Source organism: Chiloscyllium punctatum, chromosome 18, assembly GCF_047496795.1.
Source record: "Chiloscyllium punctatum isolate Juve2018m chromosome 18, sChiPun1.3, whole genome shotgun sequence".
Classification (NCBI taxonomy): Eukaryota; Metazoa; Chordata; class Chondrichthyes; order Orectolobiformes; family Hemiscylliidae; genus Chiloscyllium; species Chiloscyllium punctatum.
Window position 1 is genome coordinate 76,103,952 of NC_092756.1, and position 6,703 is coordinate 76,110,654.

A 6,703-nucleotide genomic window follows, 5' to 3' on the forward strand; every position below is an offset into this window, starting at 1 on the left:
CATCGGGTGCAGCTGATGCAGTAAACATTGTGTGTGGAGGTGCAGATGAATTTCTGATGGATATTGAAGGATCCCTTGGGGCCTTGGAGGGAAGTGAGGGGGGAGGTATGGGCACAAGTTTTGTATTTTTTGCGGTTGCAGGGGAAGGTGCTGGGAGTGAAGTTTGGGTTGCTGGGGGGTGTGGATCTGACAAGGGAGTTGCGGAGGGAGTGGTCTTTCTGGAACGCTGATAGGGGTGGGGAGGGAAATATATCCTTGGTGGTGGGGTCCGTTTGGAGGTGGCGGAAATGACGAAGGATGATCCGATGTATCTGGAGGTTAGTGGGGTGGTAGGTGAGGACTAGTGGGGTTCTGTCCTGGCGGTGATTGGAGGGGCGGGGTTCAAGGGCGGAGGAGCGGGAAGTGGAGGAGATGCGGTGGAGAGCATCGTCAACCACGTCTGAGGGGAAATTGCGGTCTTTGAAGAAGGAGGCCATCTGGGTTGTTCGGTATTGGAATTGGTCCTCCTGGGAGCAGATGCGGCAAAGGCGAAGGAATTGGGAATATGGGATGGCGTTTTTACAGGGGGCAGGGTGGAAAGAGGTGTAATCTAGGTAGCTGTGGGAGTCAGTCGGTTTATAGTATACGTCCGTGTTGAGTCGGTCGTCCGAGATAGAGATGGAGAGGTCTCACATCTGGTCCCAGGAGGACCAATTCCAATACCAAACAACCCAGGTGGCCGCCTTCTTCAAAGACCGCAATTTCTTTTTAGAAGTGGTTGACGATGCTCTCCACCGCATATCCTCCACCGCATCTCCGCCACTTCCCGCTCCTCTGTCCTTGAATCCCGCCCCTCCAATCACCACCAGGACAGAACCCCACTAGTCCTCACCTACCACCCCACCAACCTCCAAATACATCGGATCATCCTTCGTCATTTCCGCCACCTCCAAACGGACCCCACCACCAGGGATATATTTCCCTCCCCACCCCTATCAGCGTTCCAGAAAGACCACTGCCTCCGCGACTCCCTTGTCAGATCCACACCCCCCACCAACCCAACCTCCACTCCCGGCACCTTCCCCTGCAATCGCAAAAAATGCAAAACTTGCGCCCACACCTCCCCCCTCACTTCGCTCCAAGGCCCCAAGGGATCCTTCAATATCCATCAGAAATTCACCTGCACCTCCACACACATTATTTACTGCATCCGCTGCACCCGATGTGGCCTCTTATACATTGGGGAGACAGGCCGCCTACTTGCGGAACACCTCTGGGACACCCGGACCAACCAACCCAACCGCCCCATGGCTGAACACTTCAACTCCCCTCCCACTCCGCCAAGGACATGTAGGTCCTTGGTCTCTTCCATCGCCAGACCATAGCAACATGACGCCTGGAGGATGAGCGCCTCATCTTCCGCCTAGGAACCCCCCAACCACAAGGGATGAATGCAGATTTCTCCAGCTTCCTCATTTCTCCTCCCCCCCCCACCCCCCACCTTTTCTCAGTCCCAACCCTCAGACTCAGCACAGCCTTCTTGACCTGCAATCTTCTTCCCGACCTCTCTGCCCCCACCCCCTCTCCGGCCTATCACCCTCACCTTAACCACCTTCCACCTATCGCATTCCCAACGCCCCTCCCCCAAGTCCCTCCTCCCTACCTTTTATCTTAGCCTGCTTGGCACACCCTCCTCATTCCTGAAGAAGGGCTTATGCCCGAAACGTCGATTCTCCTTCTCCTTTGATGCTGCCTGACCTCCTGCGCTTTTCCAGCAACACATTTTTAAGCTCTGATTCCCAGCATCTGCAGTCCTCACTTTCTCCTGGTGAAAGTTAGTATTGGTTAGAATCCAAGTAAAACAAAGTAGAAAAATCAGAACTCAGGACACGAGATTCCTGGGTTAACATGAGCAACCTTTTTGACTGGGAATCATCTGATTCAAATCATAATATTCACATACGCTATTTGGGAACCAGGAGTAGGAGGACCCGGCCGATTCCTGTAGAAGCACACTCTCTCCATGCCCACTGCAGGTCTGGTGAGCTGATCTGCCAAAGTCTGGTGCTTCTCCCTTTGCTGGTTTGTATTGCTTATCAGTTTTGGTATACGTGCTCTCAGTACTGAAATAAAACATTGTTGCAATAATGCTGTATGGCAGAGGCCTTTTCTCCTGCCAATGTAACATACACTGGGCCATTTGTAGGGTTTCCAACAAAAGTGTGCCGAGTTTGCTTTAGCGGCTATGCATCCAGCTGCTTTAAATACTAAACTCTGGAATTCCATATCTAAACCTCTCAGTCTCTTGCCTCTCTCTATTCTGGAAAGCTACTTAACCTATCTCTTTGACCAAGCTTTTGGTTATCGCTTGACTGGCCCAGTATCAGTTTGTTTTTTTTTGATAGCAGTCCTGAGAGTCTTGATTTACTAGTGTAAAGGCAATATATCAACACAGCTCGTTGAACAAATTCCATGCAGTACATTAAGTTTTATGGTAGCTGTCTTTATTTCTTACTTGTAACAATTTAATTGCAGTCATAAGATAATTAGACATATATACAGTATGTGGGATGGCAAACTGTAACGTTGCACCTTCTCTCAATCGTTCACAAAATCGTTTGTATTTGCAGCATGTGATTAATTTAAATAGTTAATGGGATGGATGCATGGTGATTTAGCATATGATTTTTTATCTCTGGGACGTGGGTTCCAATTCACGTGGACTGAATGAATATCTACATTTTGTAGCCATGCCTGGAAAAACCCAAAATTTAACCCATCTGCCTCAGGTTTTCAATGTAAGTCTACAGCACAAGACTTTCCTTCAGCTGGCATAGACTGGACCAGAATTTACAGAATGATCTTGAGTTGCCTTTTGTTCACACTTCTGAATTCCTGAGAGCAGTACTGTACCAGCTCCCCTGACACACACATTCATCCATTTACTTTCCCATCAGCCTTTGGCACCATCAGGCAGTCACACACAGCTCACAAATCTTGTGGGTCTCTGTTGCCAGCACAAGGTAGGTTGGGGCAATAAAGCTTGATGATGACCGATCAGGAGGTGCTCTTCTGCACCACTTAGTGTAAAGACGTACTGCATCTGCTCTGCTATTCCTGCTGCGGGAATGCTTAATTCTGATATTGAAGGCAAAACAAGTGATGATTGTGGTGGAACTCGATTGTAAGCGTTGATGTTTCTTACCTCTGAACACATATACTTGAATAAGATGCTCTGATCATAACTTTTTTGTATCTTCAAAAACCTAATAAATATGCTTTGTTTCAAGTTATTTTTCACCTAGCTACTAATTTGGTATTTGTTTTCAGTCCACTTTTTTTGCTTCCATTACTTCATGTAAAAGGAGGGTCCTGATGCAGTCAGGCAGGACATTACATGCTCTAGAGATACTCTCCAACTTCCTTGTTGCAGCTCAGTTGATTGACCTGCCAAGAAGCATCCTCAAGGTTGGAACCCAGGCAAGAATGTGATACTCAGTTTCTAGGGGAAGCCCAAACCATTTGACTTTCACTTGGCTGTTCTACTGTGGAGTTTAACACCCTGACATTACGGGCTGTTCGGCCCCAGGAGCTTGTTCTGTCATTCAGTTGGATCGTGGCTGAGGAGCAGCAACATCGATATCTCTCCTGCAACTGAATGGCAAACCACAAGGCTTTTGGATTTTTAAAAATATTGAACACGTTCTGCAGAATTCGAGGAAAAAATGTGGGCTAGGAATGGATATAGACTTTTAATATGTTTGACTTGTAGTCACCTGCCTTTTCTGGATTGTTATGGAACTCTTTCATATCTGTGTTCAGATTTGATCCTAATAGATTTCTAAAGGTCCTCCATCATGATTGTCGAGGATCTTTAGAAGGTGATTAGTTAATCTGATTTTCAGGAGGATAATAGGCCACCTGCTTATCATGCTTTTCAAAAGGGAATTGGAGAAACAACTGGAAAGGTAAAAGAAATTGCAGGGCTCCTGGGATAAAGGAGGGACCAGCTGAGTTGCTGTTGCAGAGTGTTGGACGATCATGCCTAGCCAAATGGACCCCTTTCCTTGATGTAACCATTCTGTGATTCCACTGAAGCTTGAGCATGTGCATTCAGGGGTGATTCTTCTGATCATTGAATTCAAAAATGTAATTGAGGTTTAGTGCATCGAGTGCTTGCTGCGACCATTGGTTGGGCTATTTTTCATCACCTATCTTGAGGAATGCCAAAGAGCACGCTGATGACGGTTTATGCAGAAGAAAAAAGCCTTTACGATGCTGGACTTCCCAAATGCGCACACCTAATTTTATCAACTGAGCATTTAAACTTGCTTATCCATTCACTAAGATTGTTTGGTACACTGAAGTCTTGGAGTGATGCAAGTTGTCAGTTTACACCTGGGATAATGTCAAATGCTTTGTCAAGAGGAGGCAGCAAGCCGAGGCAAAGTTGTAGAGCCGCACATATCGGGGTGCTCCATTGCATTGGAGAGGCTGGTTACAGAGTGTCACAGGGAGAGACCTGTTAATAAGCTTTCTCTTGATAGGTGATTGGCTTTCATGTTGCAGAAGAGGAGATGGTAAATGAACCAAGGCTGACCTGTTCTAACGAACGAGGCGGAGACCACCAGTTCTTGACTGGGCCTCTTTGTGAGGAGAATTCAACTGCACATCTAATAGAGATAACCCACCCATGCTTAAAACTTCTGCAGGTCATAAAGGAACTGCAGTGATGGTGCTGGAAAGGAGCATGAAGCCCAAATCATTGTACCCCTGAGCTGAAAGAGGAAAGGTGTCACTGCCAGGAAGCACCTTCTTTCCCACATTGCTTCCCTCCCCTCCCAAAACAAAAATTGGAGGGGTAAATATATATACATATTTCAAATATAAATAGATGATTTGTAAGCCCTTTACTGCTGTTGCAGATTGTGTAGTGGGTGAAAGCGGAATTGAAGAGGTGGGTCTGGCAGCAGGCAGAAGCCAACGAGAGAAGAAGCGCTCGTATAAAGATTTGCTGAGAGAAGAGGAGGAAATAGATGCAGAAGTCCGAAAGTCAGCCAAAAAGAAAGCGAAGGTGAGGGCTGTTTCTGTCTTTTGTTTTCTAAACCTTGCTGTTTTTTTGCCCATCCTGTGTGCAGTTGCTCCCACCTCGCATCTGCCTCCATCTAAGAAAGTGTGACCAGAAGGGCGTTAGATCTAGGAACTGTGATTCAGACGGGGAAGCTGAGAAGCATCCACCTAAGGCGTACTTGTTTTATTTTGATCGCAGCACAACCCAAAGCAGGAAAACTGCAATGGCCTGGCTCACCCACAACAGACATGTCAAAAAGCATATTTCAAATAATCACTCTTCGTTCTTTGCAGTTGGTTGGAAGGTTGGGAGTGATGGTGTGGTGGAGGGAATGACTGACTGAAAAATCTTTGAATCAGATTTTTCTGAACTTTGGCAATCATGATTAAACACTGGAATACAGTAAGCATTTCCACCTGTGCGTCAGTGAATTTGCAAGTTCAGCCCATATTATGGGTCAGTCTTTATGGGCTCCTTCCATCTCCATTGCTCCTACTGTGACAGTTGAGTCACAAGCCAATCCTTGTCTTGCTGTCATGTGCATTGTGATTGATGGAAAAAATGCTGTGCTCTTGGTTACAGGCGGATGAAAGCTAACTTTGATAACAGCAATTTCCTGAAACTTGGCGTTCCTTCCACTCATTTTGCACTACATGAAAAACTCCCAAGTGTCACTTGCCTTGCTAAGTATATGTTGTGAGAATATGATCCCAGGCATATTCTGACTTGGGCAGGGGCTGGTAAGGAAGCATTACAGTTCTCACTCCTGGAGTACAAGAGGATAAATCAGCTGCTTCGGATCAATATACAGCAAGCAGTTCTGGTCTTGCTGCAGCCAAACATTCTGCTATCGTTCATTTTTGAGGTATCGACACGAATAGTGGGTGAATACTGGAGTGTGTGCGCTACCTGTGGAACCATAACTGAAGGAGGAGTCAGAAAAAGGGAGAATATTTCCCTTTGTGGAACCACAGTGAGGTTTGCTCTTTGTGAGCACCCTCTCTTAATTGTTTTGTCTTCATTGTCTTCCTACCATTTCTCGATCATGTTGCATCTGTTGTGTTTTTTCAAATATGACTCTTTACATGCAGAGGGGCGTCCGTCACTGACACAGCATTAACTTGTACGCTGGCAACGTTATGGCATCCTATTCTAACATACAGTTGGTGCAACAACTTATACAATATCCTTTTTTTCCCTTTTTAGTTTTACACTTTTTTTAACAACTGCCATATTTAATTCTCATCGTTGAGCTGCTTTGTAGTGTGTTGTTGTCTATGGTCAATGTTTTCCTATCTCTTGATGGAGAGCCATGGTTTGCATTCAGTGGGGCAACAAAGATCGAGAACTTATTTGGTGGATCAACTGTAAGCCACACCCTGCTTTGCCGCATGTTGGCTATCAACAAACCCGCCTTTCTGAATCATCACTAATAAACAGGGTTGCTGTGTGGTCACATCATTGTCTTACCTTGCATTGTGTACTGTGAGGGTGAGTTAATCAGTGCAGTTCCTTGTGAATTTTATGTTACAAAGTGCTTGGTGTAGTTGGGAGGATCATCAGAAACTGACATCTGAAGGTGATGGACTGGAAAACGGCAGCTGGCCCAAAACCTCCAACCTGTACTACAATAGTTGCTTTGTTATGGACAGA